The sequence below is a fragment of the Lactuca virosa genome, chromosome 4, assembly GCF_052849685.1.
Source record: "Lactuca virosa cultivar CGN04683 chromosome 4, Lactuca_virosa_CGN04683_v6, whole genome shotgun sequence".
NCBI lineage: Eukaryota > Viridiplantae > Streptophyta > Magnoliopsida > Asterales > Asteraceae > Lactuca > Lactuca virosa.
Window position 1 is genome coordinate 119,534,581 of NC_136429.1, and position 17,136 is coordinate 119,551,716.

The 17,136-nt window shown below is 33.4% G+C and overlaps 1 pseudogene; it reads right to left on the reverse strand.

The window, feature by feature from the left end:
* Positions 1-14,777: 14,777 nt before the first annotated feature.
* Positions 14,778-15,842, reverse strand: LOC145107281 (protein S40-5 pseudogene; annotated as a pseudogene).
* Between the last annotated feature and the right edge of the window lie 1,294 nt (positions 15,843-17,136).

The following is a 17,136-nucleotide window of genomic DNA, read 5'->3' on the forward strand; positions in this document are numbered from 1 at the left end:
AGAGGGATGTCGTAATCATAATCGAATTTTGAGAACGCAATATATAGAATTTCCTTAAGTTGAACCAATCCAACATGAAATTCATATATATATATATATATATTCTTGGCTAAGGATGATTAAGGTCTCAATCTAAGCCTTTAGAACTGAAATGAAGTATATCCTCTCCCTTAATTATAGCAAAACAACTTTTTCAATCCCTGCAGCCTCACGAATTGAAACTTTTGTTTTCTATAATTAACATTGCTAACTTGCAACACTAACAATAATTATCATGCTCCCACTAACATGATGATTATTAGCATAACACTTATGCTCCCACTAGCTTTGACATGTACTCAGAAATCAGCTGGACTTCTAGAAATCAATACTTTATTGACTTTCTTACCAAAGTTCAGATTTCTGATACGAGATGCTTTGATAAAACTTTATCAAAATCATACACCTTTCGTTAGATAGCATGCATGTGTGTCTAAACAATTTCAGAACTATGAAAAGGGATGCCGTAATCATAGTCTCAACTGTTTAGACCTTTTGTCATCTGCTTCAAATCTACTTGGTGGAAGTGTTTCCTCACCATCATTTTCATGAATCGGAGAGAAACCTTATGACCCTTAGATTTTATGGTGTATGTGTTCTTATCCATGTGAATCGTCAAAACCATAGTCACAAGACAAGGATAATGACAAATCCAAACTCATATGGACTGAACTTATGCAATCTTAACTTCTTGCCACCTGGCTGTACAGGGCCTGCCATTGCTTCCAAGTTGTTATGAAACCAATTGAGAACTTTTAGAACTCCTATGCAAAGCCAACTTTAACTGGAATGGGCACAGAATATGTCAACACGATAGGTTATAAACCTCAAGTCGTGTGCTAGTGAAGAACCTCAGGTTTTATTCTTGATTAGTTCTTGAAATTCTTTTTAGGATCTTTAAGACTCCCACTATCCTCTTGACATATAAGACTATCTTGCCAAATATTCAAGAGATAGTGCAGATTCTTTATCAAGACAAACAGTTCACACAATTAGCCTTAGTTGGTCTTTGTTTTATCCAAAACATCACAACTTACCAATTTCAAATGTACAAGAGTAGGACAGTTTTACTCTTACATTTGACAAGTGTTTTAAACCTTTCTTTAAGATATGTCACTCAAGTTACAATCTTGGAGTATGACTCTAAGAATTGTTTTGGAACGAAGTATGACTCATCTTCCTGATCTAACCATTTCAACAATTCATGACTCCTCTTCTTAGTCATAATAATGCACTAAGATGACCTTTAGAGGACTAATTGTGATATGATTTCTAAATCATTAAGATGATCACAAACATGATACTAAAGTACTCTCCCATCTTTTCAGATTTGAGAAACTTTTATCTTTCTGCCTAATTTGATTCTTCCCATTCGTTCTGCCATACATTGAGACTTTTCCAATGTTTCAGAATTATACTTAAACTTGTAAGTATAACCATATTTACTAAACTTTAGTAAATCAAATAGTCTTAACGAGCTTTGTGGTGGACATGACCATTGCACAAGAATGTGTACTCGATCCCTTTAGTCCTTCACTTGACTCACACATCCATGTGAACAAGTAATTAGTCTTGATTTTCCAATGCTTGAAAGTTCTCATTCATCATACTATTCAACTTGCATGATTCCAAGTTTCGGTCCCATTGAAACTTGGGTGATGAGGAACTTTTCTGATTTGGTAAATTTAGACACTACCACAAATGAAAGAATCAAATCCATTTTCCAATATTGCTGTCAGTGGAATCATATAAGCAACAATTTTCCACAAATACCATTGTAAGGATACTTCAAATAAATAAAATTAAACAATTTTCTTTTATTTTAAAACTTTGTGGAAAAACTTATCCTTACAATCCACATGGAAAATTGTTGTTATCTATTCCTTAGCAATATATCATAACTTCTTAAGCAACTGCTCAAAATTCTGATGCGATCGAAATCCACCTTCGCGATCAGAATCAGCATATACTTCCTTTAAGATTTCTCTCTATTCTTTGATTCTTAAAACATCAACATGTGACCCAGTCACATCATGTAATGAGGATCTCAGAATAGAACTTAACAGAGTTAGATAATGGGCTCTACCTGATGTAGAGTCAAACTTATTGACTTTAACATCCTTAGGTAAATTTGGCAGCTTTGCAATCAACGCCCCTTCCTTTGGCAAAATAAACATATGGACCTTTTGGTAATGGGACTATCTCAGACTTAGCCTTTCTCTTTACCATTTGGTCAACCGGGTTGACTATGGTCAATCCCTTTCCATTGGGAAGAGAATGCTTTTTCTGGATTTCCAGTGTCACCATTGTCACTGTCCATAAAGTTTTTGGGAAGTTGATCTTCTAATCAAATTTGCTTTACTATCGTTCCAAATAATTGCTGATTCAGCAGCACCAAGCAAATAGATATGATCATTAAGGTTCATGTCATAGTCTGTTTCATAGTAGTCCCAAAGGAACTCACTATGTGACTTAGAAAGTGATTGAACATCCAACTTTCTCAAGACTTTGACACCCAACTCTCCCGGCTTGTCAATATGTGACTTCATCTCTAAGATGTGATCACACATAGACCTTGCTTGCTATTAGGGCTTGAGTGACCTTGAACTTGTGGGTTAGGGAGAATAATTGGAGGAGGTGGAGGAAGAGAAGTATGACTTCCATGAGCCAAACTCGGGAAGTCATATTCATTAGGAAAGCTTGGTTTGGGAAGATCATTGTTGTCTAAACCAGACATCAACAATGGGAGAAATTCACGTAAAGTTGATTTAAGTCCTTAATATAACACCCAATATGATATATTAAGGCTAGGACCCAACAAACTATTTTATAACTTGGAAGAGGGATGCCGTAATCCAAGCTATAAAATATTTGAAGGTAGGTGAATGACGATTCACCAATTTCCACCAAGATAAACGAAATGTATTATTAGGTTTTAATTGGTTTTGAAACTCCTAGATTCTTTTGAGATTCATTGAACTTTTCAATGGCATGTTTCAATCTCGAGTGTGCCCTTCAGGTTTTGTGACTGGGATGCCGAGGATCACAAAACAAGGTGTGAAGTAACCATGCAAATATACTTGGTACCCTTAATATTTACCCCTCAATCGATGTGCCGGTTAACCACACACGCTCCAACGATACTATGATAAACATTAAGTTACCCTTTGCCTACCTTGTTAAGTCCATGTTAGTGTGCTGGTTAACCACACACGCTCCACAAACAGCTTAAACAAAGTGCAAAGTGTAATTTCATGGATTAGCACCTTATTCACATTTTCCTAAGTAACTAAGATTGGGAATTTATAAAAGGTTTAGTTACTTAGTATTTATCATTAATACTTTTAATGAAGGGAGAATTATAGTCCTTGTCCTACCTATTCGGCTAACGACCCTCTACCAGTCAAGGAAGCGGTGGGTGAGAGTGGACACTCATTAAACTGCCATTTTATAGGCAGTAACCTTATACCCCCCTTATAGACCAGCTTCGTGAATGAGGCCTACTAATGGTAAGACGACTTGCTCTTATACATATAATATATTAAAATTTTAATATTATAATAGTATAAGGGTGTATTTTAGACATTTAAAATACTCGGTGGTTTAATCTATTAGTTAAACTATACTCTTAATTTAATTAAATTTAAACCATGTCATTATGGAATTATTAATTCTCTTTTAATTAAACACTTTAATTATCTATTAATAAAGTCCATAAGAGTTAATTGAATTATTCAATAAAAGCATCATAATTCCAATTATTAAATTCAAAATTAAAACCATTTAATTAATTGTTTAAGTTATGAACCCAAGAGTTTTAGAATTCAATTCTTTTTTTTATCATAAAAAAACTTTTTCCAAATTCCAAAACTTGAGGGCAAGTTTTGTAACTCTTGAAAACTTTTGGATTCCATAACTTTTGGAGTTAAATACTTGTTTTATGATGAAACTTTCCATGTTCCATAACTTAAGAACAAGTTATGGAATTCTTTAAAACATTAAGACTAAGTTTTGTAACTCCATAAAAAACTTTGAATCAATTTTTTTAAAAACCTTTTCATATCCATAACTTATGGAGGTTTCAAAAAACTCTTTAGATCAAACTTTTAAAACTAATAAAATAATCATATCATTTTATCTTTTACTAAATTTGACCTATTCAACTCATATAGCAAATGATTCAAATTTTACAAATAATTAGTTTTTCACAAAAACAAGTAATTGTCTTAAAATTTGACAAACTTCATGTTTTTTTCCTTTTTTTTCCAACTTTGAAAATAAAACATTTGCATCAATATAACAGAAAACAACCCATGGCTCTGATACCACTGTTGGGTTTTTGAGCATTCTAACACTCCTATGGTGTACATGCAACCCTATAAACCTTGGATCTATGTTTTCTCTATTATACATGCAATTATTAACTATTCCAAGGTTTCATCCTAACTAGCATATTATGAAGCACCTATACTACAAAGTTCTAGTTAGATGACATACCTTTTGATGTAGCTTGATGTCTTCAAGCTTTAAGAGCTTAGCCCCAATAGTGTGGAAGCCTCAAATGGAATCACAAATCACCAAAACACCTTGGAAGAACTTGAGAGAATATGTATGCACACTAAAATCGGCTCACTCTTATTTTCACACACTTGTGCCAATTTTGTGAGCCAATGACCCCTTTATATATTATGGAGGATTAGGGTTACATCCATGTAAACCCTAATACCCATGACCTTTCATTTACATAGGATACATGGGTTAAAAGCTCCATGGACCATCCATGAAAGCTTAGCCCAACCTAAATGAACTTGGCCCATTCCATATATATAAGAGTCCATATTTAATTAGTTCTTTTTGATCACTTAATTAATTATAAATTAATTCTTGATCAATACTAATTAAAGAATATGATTCCATATTAATATATTAGAACTTATAATATATTAATATAAATCATAAATATACTATTCTCAAAAGACTATCCATATAAATTGTGCCGGTGAAGTGCAACCCAAATGGACCATGCCGGGTCGGGTCAAGTACATACCAAATATAGTTATGGACTTAGACATTAATCCAACAAGAACCTCTACTAACTGTAAGGGCTATGTGTCACTCTCTATGGTGGTTACATCCTCGACCTGAACCTCCATCTTAACATGATCTGCAGGTTCATCATTGGATGATGATTCCAGATATGGGGAACTATTAGTTGGACCCTTTTTGTTCACTCCCTCAGGTGACTCCTCCCCTTTGAGGGGCTCCTTCTCCTCGAATGGCTCATCCTCCTCGGGATCCTCCTCCTCAAATGAATCCTATGGTGATATAGGTAAAGGCGTCACTGTCATCCATGGAGCGTAATGTTCATCTGGCTTTGGCGAGCGAGGTACTACCTGATCTTCATCCGGTAGGGAAAGTACCATTCAAATACCCATGTCGGCCATCTATCTCCCGTGAACCTACATAAGACATCAAACAGATTTGATGTTAATGAATGGTAGCATAGGAATACATATAATATTTAATTATAGTATATAATAGATGGTACTGGGTCTCTTGTGACTCTCTCTACATAGGTATGTCAGATACAATATATGTTGACCATCAATACATGGAGCCTCGAAAGTGAAACTCAAACTAGTTGTCAAATCCTTGAGCAGTAGGTCACGACCTAATCCTCCAATCTAAGATTCTCAACTAATTGAACTAGCCTACTGATCAATAAATCCTCAATCGTTTAGATTGTCATCTACGAAATCCATGTTTAGGCGTGCGTCGGTCGGGCCATAATAAAACTTAGTTGCGCATTTTAGGTCTAGTTGTGGTACGGCCGCAAGACTGTACTAACCCTAGGATTCGTTTTTTAAACTAAAATCTTAAGTTGTGATTTAAATGGATGATCTTTATCTATAAGAGTTTATATAACTCTATATCTAATTATTGTTTGATTAAAGGTACTTTATTAATTCTATGTTATGTACTTCAAGACTATCAAGTAAGGATCGACCAGGTGAGAAGTGCCGGAGGGCAAGACCGTTTTAGCATATAGTTACTCTGAAATCTAGCAAGCTAAGCAACAGTTCAAACTAGACACCTCTCCCGTAAGTCTATCAGTAGTGTAATTAATAATAATACTTTTGTTTATTAGGCTTAAGGGTTAAACCTAATTAGAGTATTTTCCCTAAGTTATAGTCGTAGTTCCTAAGGAATTACTAGTTCGCAATAACTTGTAGCTCTAATACCAACCTGTCACACCCCCGACCGGCAGCAGAAACGTCAGGTTGTGCCACGTTCTAGGATGTTGGATCCGAAGACAAGTATATTGAACAATACATGGAAATATAACACAAATACTTATTTTATTCATTATTGAAAATGGTTATATTGTTCGATTTCCAACACTCCCTAAACATAAACTAAACAACAAGAAAACAAAATAAAACTTCCATCGACCAGGTGACGACTTCCTTCAACACTCTACTTCCACTGCTATTTATTTCGTGAGAATACATGAGTTCTGAAAACGTCAACATAATGTTGGTCAAATCACAAGTTTTCATGGTTTTATACTTTTTAGAATAGTTTTATAATTCTTTTAAAGAAGTTTCTAATCTTTATATTTGTTTTCCTAGGCTAAACTACTCTTTTAGTATTTATCCTATAGCTTTATCTTTCATGTTTCTTATCTTTTCATACTTAAATTAATCCCTAAGCATTTTTCTCTAGGTACTTTAATTTATAAAGGTTGGTGGGTAATGTTACAATGAGTCTCTATAATTGAGCTATATGACTTGAAATTTCCCCGCCACGACACTTCATCGGACTTCATCAAAAAGACTATAAAGTTATGCCTGCGTGGGTTGTAGCGAACAACCGCAAGTGGGAGTGTCAATCTCGTATAGACCTATACATACATTTAACACTCACTTAAGATTAACGATTATAGGTCGGGGGTAGCCGAATATCAATTAGCTATGAATAAATAATACGCCTTATTTAACACTTACTTTGTTAACCCTTTTAAGTATGATTATTTGTCTTTGTTATTCTTTCTTTAGCTTTTACTTTAGTATAATTTTCCTTACTTAATTTTTCATATATATACTTAACCGTATATATAATAGTTATCTTTGTTTTGATATGTTTGATAGGTTATATTATAGTCAAGTACATTACATATCCTTTTGTTTCCTTTTGATATAGTTTTATTCCAAAATCATTATGATACGTGTGTGTGTGTGTATATGTATATTATCATATCCATAATTATTAGGTTTTTGACATTTTTAGGATATTAGGACACAGTAATAACTAAGTACAATGATCATCCTGAAATTTTGCCAGCATAACAACTATGTATAATTTTTTAGTATAATCTTAAGCATTGTAACGACCAGGCATAATATCATTCTTAAAGCTTAGGTTGGGTAAATAACAGGCATAATATTATCATAATGTTTGCATGCAGTTTCAAAACTATTGATATATTACAAGTAATAATCTTTTGTAAATTCATTGACATAGTTTTATAGCATGTATCCCCCACCCACATAAAACATTTTAAGAAAGTAAAAGTAGGGCCGTGAAACTCACCCTAGAAGCGTGATACTTTGATGTGGGGTAGATTCGAGGCTTGGTACTTCGGAGATTGCCTCAGGATGGTGTGGCTTCGACCAGAGAGAAAAGGATGCTTAAGATAGGTGTGTATATGGGATCTATAGACACCTCTAATTATAGGAAAGTTTTTGAGGTGAGCATGGTGCAAATATCTGTGCATGTCGTGCGTGAAATTCGTGGCTCCATCCGGGAGTCGCCATGTGTCACTCTCTCATTGGGCCACATCACCCATAATATTCACGAATCCGGGGTCAGAATGCACACCGTCAAGGCGTTCACCTCATGCGTGCATGAATGATTTTGTAAAAATCATATCTCATGCATATGAGCTCCAATCATAACCCTCTTTATATCTATATGATGGTATCAACTAGCACTATAACTTTCCTTTAGATTGTTTTGGCTAGTTTTGACTCTCACCTTTTGGCCTAACAGGGGTATGATTTAACGATTTAATTGTAACACCTCAAATTTTAGACCAAAATTTTCATTTTAATTTACCAGAATTTAAAGTTTCACAAACAGAGTTGTCAAATACATAATTATCCAAAACAACCATTTCACAAAATATCGGAGTTCACAAACTATCCCAGTAACAAATATCCCAGCGAGTGTGTACAATCAGACATTCGCCTTCCTGCGGTCATTGGAAGTACCTGCCACATATAAATCAACAATTGTAAGCACAAAGATTAGTGAGTTCCCCAAGATACCACATACAACACAACATAAAATAAACATTTATAGATTATCAGCAATCCTGGGGACTATCAGCAGTCCCAATGGGCTAACAGCACGCCCGGTGGGTTATCAGCAACCCTGGAGACTATCAACAATCTCAGTCACATATAACAACATTACACAATAATAACAGCTAGACCCACCTGGTCATCACAATACAACTATTCTACCACACAGGTAAGAATAAGTGAGGAGACTCACATGATACGGACGACAAGAAATCCTCACACCTGAACTACCGAACTAGACTCCGCCAAATCAACGAAATAATTAACCCTAATTAATAATTAAGGTCCAAAACTCAACTCACGAGTCCAAATCCCACAGCTAAGTCCTTTAAGGGGAAAAAAACCGTTTTGCCCTTCTTATGGTCCAAAACCCTAAATCTTGACCAAATGCCAAAAGTCAACAAAAGTCAACTGCCCAGCGCATACGCTGGGCGTACAACTCAAACAACGTATGGATCATGGACGGAACCGGCTACACGGGGCGTAGCCAGGAGTACGACCAGCGTACTCCGTCTGCTTCCACTTTCACCAACTTTGTGTCTTAATCCCTTAAGACAACTAACCCAACCATAAATCTGACCATTCTAAGATGTCTTAATCCATAAAGCCGTCGACTTTAAGACTTTGCATGGCTAGGAAGGACCCAATGCAACAAAACTAACTTCTAACACACTCCAAGCTACTTTACTCATGCATGAGCCAAAATGAATGATCAAGCACCCATTTTTATGAATCTACAGGTCCTAAAATGCATGAAAGGACAACTACAATTCCCTAGAGTGCTCCAAACTCATAAAGGTCCAATCCTGGGGACGAATGTTCATAAAACTTCAACCAAGTAGATCAAATGGAAAAACTTATCAAGGTATAAACTTTATACCTGAAAATGATGCACAATGAGGAAAGGTTTATGGATCTTCAATCTTGCAAGCAACCACTTCTCCTTCCCTAGACTCCTTCTTCAAAAAAATGCACCAACAACACTCAATAAGCTCACAAAACTCACACAAGCAACTAAAAATCAAAATTAGGGTTTGGGGAGGGAATGGTGGCTAATAAGGATGATTAAATGGGGACATAATGTTATTTAAATAAGGAGCAACCCTTAAGATTAGGATTTGGAGTCTGAGCTAGTACGCCCGGCGTACCACACATACGCCCAACATACTAGCTGATCACCCGCGATTCCATGTTGTATCGGTACATTGCGCGTACTCTTAAGTACGCCCTGCGTACGACAACAAATGCAAGCCTTTTTCCTCAAGGGACCAATTGTGCAACTTTTGATAAAGATAAAAGCAATAATAAAAATACTTGATATTGGGATGTTACATTTATAAAAATCACTAGGCGAATGCCCGCGCGTTGCGTGGGATATAAACAAATATTTTATATTAAAAATAACTAAATCATTGTTATTAACAGTTAAATAATAATTTCATAAAAAATATAAAAAATGATTTTTAGTATTGTTATTATGTTGAACTATATTATAAGAGATAATGTTGGAACTTGAAGTTGTTTTGCATATACAAAGTTATATGATTAAAATAGAAAAAAAATTAATTTTTAAAAATAAATAAATCGTTATTGTTATCTATTAAATAATAATTTCATATTAAATTAAAACGTTTATATTAAATATTATCATTATGTAGAAAATACGATAATAGAGACATCTTTTTATCTATCTTAAATTTTATCATTCTGTACAACATATGATAATAGAGACAACTTTTTATCTTAAATAGTAAAAAAAATGTTTTGTATCATAAATATTACCATAATTATGTAGAACATATGATAATAGTGACATCTTTTATAAGGTTAAAACTTTAAATTGTATTACATACATGGTTGTAAAACTTGGCTAACACAACGAAATACTCGGCATGTTACTTAAACTCGGCCTCCAATGGAAGCGAGTTTGCCTAACTCAGCCAGAAGACACTCAGATCCTTATTAAACTCGATCCAAATCTAAAAAATACGGTCCAAAATCATTTTCGAAATTCTGAAATTTAATTGGTCACTTGTCGACAAAGACAATCTCACCAAAGAATACACTCAACATCCTACAAAGTTAGATGCAAGTAAGATCTCATTGCTTAGTCCCTTTGAAATATTTCACAACCTTTCCTATTTATAGAGGAGAATACAATCTTTTGTTTACTCTCACGATCAATGTGGGATGAAGACATTTTAATTAAACTCATTTCTTTATTTGCCAATAATTTCATTTTGTTAAATAAAATATTAAATAATAAAAATAAAACGTTATCCAGAAAATTTATTGTTCAATAGTTCCATTTTTCAGTAATCTCGTAAGTTGCTATAAAAAATTAAGTTTTTATTGAATAACTTTTTGTTAAATCCTAAAATCATAAATTCAGTTAGGTACTTAATATAGAAAGTTTGTTTATATGTATTTTCATGATTCAAAATGTCATTATAAAATGAATTCATTTATAAAATATAATCGAGTATATATTTCGTGCTTTTGAATCAAAGTGATTTTTCAAACAATTATAATTTTATGTTTAGGTAGATTTTTTTATATTTATATAACATTATGTAACTTAAATATTATTATAAACAATTTGAATAATCATGGGAGTTTCAAATGTATGTGGTGAAAGGAAAATACTTCATTTATCGGTTCAAATTAATCAAACTCGGACCGATTCAGCTTAGTATACCAAACTACATAACGTTTTTTCTATTGAAACCCGGTTTGTATATATTTTGTGTTTTTGAATCAAATCTATTTTTCAAACAATTATAATTTTATGTTTAGGTAACTTATTTATAATATTATTAGAAACAATTTGAAAAATTATGGGAGTTTCAAATGTATGTGCTAAAAGGAAAATGCTTCCTTTATCGGTCCAAATTGATCAAACTCATACCAATTCAACTCAATATACCAAACTACATAACGGTTTTTCAACTGAAACTTTGTTTGAACCTAAAAAAATCTTGTTCAAAACCATTTTCGGGATTCTAAAACTTAAATGAACAGTTGCCAATAAAGACAATCTCACCAAAGAATACCCTCAACATCCTAAACAGGTAGGCATAAAGAAGTTCTCATGGTTTGGTCCCTTTGAAACATTTCACAACCTTTCATATTTATAGAAGAGGAAACATTCTCTTGTTTACTCTCACCATCGATGTGGGATGAAGACATTGTAATAAAACACGCTTTCTTGTTTATAAAACATTATTCAACTTATTTAGTAAAACACTCTTTCTCTTGTTTACCCTTTCTTTATTGTTCAATAGTTCCATTTTTCTATAATCTCGTAAGTTGCTATCCAAAAAAGTAAGTTTTTATTGAATAACTTTTTGTTCAATTCTAAAATCATAAATTCAGTTAGGTACTTAATATAGAAAGTTTGTTTATATGTATTTTCAAGATTCAAAAGTTCATTATAAAAAGAATTCATTTATAAAATATAATATGTGTATATATTTCGTGCTTTTGATCAAATCGAATTTTCAAACAATTATAATTTTATGTTTAGGTAGATGTTTTTTTATATTTATATAACATTATGTAACTTTTTTAAAATATCATTGGAAACAATTTGAAAAATCATGGGAGTTTCAAATGTATGTAGTGAAAGGAAAATGCTTCTTTTATGGTCAAAATAGATCAAACTCGGACCGATTCAACTAAATATACCAAACTACATTTTTTTTTCTAGTGAAACCCGGTTTGTATATATTTCGTGCTTTTAAATCAAAGTGATTTTTCAAACAGATATAATTTTAGGTTTAGGTAGATGCTTTTTTATATTTATATAAAATTATGTAACTTATTTATAATATTATTAGAAATAATTTGAAAAATCATGAGAGTTTCAAATGTTTGTTGTGAAAGGAAAATGATTCCTTTATCGGTCCAAATTGATCCAGCTCTGGTTCAACTCAATATACCCAACTACATAATTTTTTTTCTAACTGAAACACATTTTAAACCTGAAAAAATTCGGTTCAAAACCATTTTTGGAATCTAAAAGTTAACTGGACACTTGCCAATATAGACAATCTCACCAAATAATACCTTCAAAATCCTACGAAGGTAGGCATGAGGAAGTTCTCATAGTTTGGTCCCTTTGAAACATTTCACAACCTTTCCTATTTATAGAAGAGGAAACATTTTCTTGTTTACTCTCACCATCGATGTGGGATGGAGACATTGTAATAAAACACAATTTCTTGTTTATAGAACATTATTTAACTTATTTATAATATTATTGTAAAGAAATTGAAAAGTCATGGGAGTTTCAAATGAATGTGGTGAAAGGAAGTTAAAAAAGGGGGTTTCAAATGCATGAGATTCAAGAAAAAATGCTAGGTTTATAAGTATGTATGATATGATATCTTCTTCATATGGAATCCATTTTAGGCGTTCTTTGTCTTATTGTTCTCACTTCGAGAAATATTACGACTTTCCTTTTGGTGACACTAGCCAAAACTCGACCGATTTCTTAATCATATTTCGACGTTGATTTTAATTTTTTTAAAAAATCATAACTCCTCCAATCAAAGTTAGATTTTACGAAGCTAATATCCTTGGAATCATATCGTCTTGTACTTTCCGAATATGTTAACCAACTTAGAAAACGACACGACTTTTTGGATACTCATTTTTGAACCTATGAATTGATTTATCCTTAAATGTAAGAGTATACACAATCATATTTATTCATAAAAATGAAATATCACATTGAGACTCATTTACATTTATTTATCTAAACTAATTTATAACGGTGGTCAGTGACGAAGTTTTCTCAATTGTCACAAATCACTAGGACAACTATAAATGAACAAATAATAAACTTGAAGTAATGGATTATGGATTAATTGAAATACATGTTTCCTTGAGAATAGAAGATAATGGAAAACTCAAATTCGTTCCAACCCTGATTCTATATTCTGTAATCAATGAACAATGGATAATTAAAAAAATTAACCCTAATCGGCTATTAACCCTAATAGATAATCAGATAATGGAAAAATTAAAAGTGAAAAGTGAAAACACTACACATGTTGTTTCAGTGACAGCCTTGAGTCATCATAGATTTTTGAACAATGGTGAATCAGGGAATCATCAGAGAAGCTGAGAACGGAGAAGGAGAAGAACAAAAGGTATTTCAATGGTTCAACCCTTTAGTGTTCAAGAATCGAGATTGGAGAAGCCGAGAATTGAGAATCAGAGTCCATAGAACGGAGAAGGAAGAAGAACAAAAGTGTGATCGATGCTCACTTGTAAGAATCGAGATTGACTTTTGATTTTTGAGGAGTCAGGCGTGCGTACTACGAATAGAGAAGGAAGATCGACATTTGAGATATTGGGTTAAGTGGGACCCTTTAGAATTGGACTATCCCTAATTTTACTCACTTATACATAAGGTTGGCCCTGAAACCATACAACCAATCAACCTAAAACCGTTAAGTATATTATGTGACATCATTTTTCTAACATGAACCCACATCGTTGCAAACATAGACAAGCCACTTGTACAAAAAATTCCACCTCTCTAAATCGTATGCTTGTATAGTATAAAATGTCCTTGCATATGTTATATAATAAATAACATTGTTTCATAAATTGAAAAAATAACAAACATTTTTACATAATAAATAGTTAACCCTTTGTTTTATTTTAAGTACCGAATACTGAAAACTTATGAAGTACTTCTAAAAGAACTATGTGGATATTGGTTAAACCAATTTTTCAGGACAAAAATGGCTACCAAGAGCGCTTGAGTAAGTGGATGTACCATCTTATCACAAGAGCAAGAAATGTCTGTATATAAATATCGATATTTCAAATATGAATGTCTTTATCAGAAACTTATACTATACAAGAATAACAAATGCATGTGTGTATTGAAGGATAATTTTATTATTATTTTTCTGTTTTGTGATATATTTTTATTTTTAATTTTTAAATCCAACTGTCTAATTATAATTATAACAGTATGACAGTTAAGTCATTTTTTATAACAAAACCGACAAAAACCAAAACATACATACCCTAAAATTTAGATTTTATTTTAATTTTATTTTAAATTACTAAAATATGTGTTTTTGGCCACTAGGGATGCCATCAAAGTGCTTGAGTGTGTGCTTCTATAAATCGGAAATGACATCACATTTGTGGCCAATTCAAGACAGTGACATCAATTTTGTCTTTTACCACATAACTTTAATAAATGTAATAATCATCTAAAATGTTTTAAATAACCTTTATGATTGTATTAATCTTTACCAAAAATGCTTAGTTTCAGGTTTAAATGGAATCATACATTCGATTTTATAGATGTTAATGTAAACAAAGTACAGAAATGACAAAGAAACATAAATAATCTTTTGGAATTCAATTAAGCAAAATAATCAAAAGAAGGAAACAAAATGATATAGATACATCAAGTAGTGTCCTAGTGGGATTCATGCTTAGGCTCGATCGCTACTGAGTTGACTCACTGAGTTTGAGTTCAACATGACTGGTGTCATTGCCCAAGAAAAAAAAACCAATAAAATCACACATGTCCTAAATAAAATTGGATCTTTTACTAATTTGGACAACTAACTTGATTTAAGAATCCAAATAACATGATCAAGACAATATTTTGATATGCATTCCATTTTTTCCTGCCTAACCGTTAAATCCAGTCTGGCTCCAAACTGCATCCCGGACTCGGCTCAGGTCTCTACCCTTTAGGGTTCGGCCTACACCCACAAATACAGAATTGGCAGCCGAGTTATGACTACGTTCATAAGCTCGTGCTAGATACTCGTGAGGTGGGACCATATCTGAATCCGGATCATCGGTTATATCATCCGAGTCATGCATCGACTCAACCGAGTCGACTCGGTAGATCTTTGACCAGTCAGGCACATTCACAGGCGCTGAGGTGGCCACATGGCGTCCACGTGGAGATGGGAAGCTGTCTCCGTTGGGAAACTGGTGAACAATTCTGGGCGATGACATCACCTTCCCTGTTGCATCCTCAAACGCCGATGATAAACCTCCGACAGAGCTATCACCTCTTGGGACAGGGTTGCGGTGACGGCTCCTTGAGTTACTCTCCATGGTGGCGCGTGAATTCCAGTCATGATCGCTGCGGTTAACCATACCATCAACCATGGACCAGACATCATCTTCTCGAAGCTCATCGCTGTCATCTCCGCCTGTTTGAATGGTGTTCCCCCCATACCCGTAGTTCCCCAACAAGAGCTCACTCCGACTGGTAGTCAGTTTCCGACCTTTAGCCATGGATCATAACAAGACACCAGGTACGATCACCGGATTTTTTAAATTTCCGGCGACCTAATTCAGGAGATTATGGTGGATACCTACTATAGTATATCTCTCTCCATAATCGGTGGAATTATTATCATACAGAGTCCGCCATTGAAGCACGAAGCTGTATATATAAGATTTTGAATAAAGAAACAAGGTATGAATTTCATTTGAATTTGGAGTGAATTTGATGTGCATCTTATTTAAATAATGTCCAATCCGAGAACAAGTACATTAGATTACGAGGTTGTGAAAATTTGGAAGAAAAAGGAAAAAGGGAAAAAAGGAAGATAAAGACAAAATGGGAAGTCCACGCGCAAGTAGCAGCGATTGGGTGCACGTGGGGTGAAGTTGAAAAGTGTCTGTTTTTTTGGAGTTAGAGAAGTTTGTTTACATGTATTGGATTCTTGCTGTCAGTAATATTTCATGTTTTACAGAGGCTGACATGTCGCCATTCCAAACCCGGCTTAATTAATTTCAACTTTAAGGTGTCATTTGCTTAGTAAGGTCATCCACGAGATATTAAGGTCATGGCGTATCCATAATATTAAGGCAACTGGGTATAGATACAACATTCATTAGAAAAAATGATATCACATATACATCATATTATTTTTATTAGCTTTAGAAATGGTTATCATTTCATATTATCTATTTTTTTTAAAAGTTGACATTATATTAAATAAAAAAACATAATTATTAAACATAAATAAATATTTTATAAATAAAAAAAACATTAACTTAAATAAAATAATATTTTTAAAATTCAACATACATTTTACTAATAAAAAAGTAACATTAATAAAACATTGAAATTAAAAAAAAAATACTAATCGTCGTTATCGTTGTCCTCAATGTCGGCCTCATTCTCATCGTTCGCGTCTTCATCCTCCTTGTCGTCATTGTCATTGTGTTCTTTGAATTGTCGTCGTCATATATGCTCAGTCAAATCTTGACGTAGATTGTCATGTGTTTCACTGTTTTGTAATTCCAAAAGCCTTGTAAAGTATGTTGGCATGCCGACTTGTATTTCTGCAGTTGGATTGAGTATATCGTTCCAAGTACATGTACAAATAGCCCTACCCTCTTATTCTATTATTATGTTGTGTAAAATAACACACACTTTCATCACCTTCATCAATTTTTCCATATCCCATGATCGTGTTGGATGTTTGATTATGTGTCACTTCTGTTTGAGGACTCCAAACGCCCGCTCCACATCATTCCTTGCAGCTTCCTGTGCTAACTTGAAAAATTTTCGTTTTTTATCGGGCGGATATGAGTATGACTTGACAAATGTAGCGTACTCTGGATATATCTCATCACCAAGGTAATATCCATAATTGTATTCATGTCCATTTACAACGTATGACATGTTTGGTGATTTACCTTGCAAAATGTCGTTAAATAACGG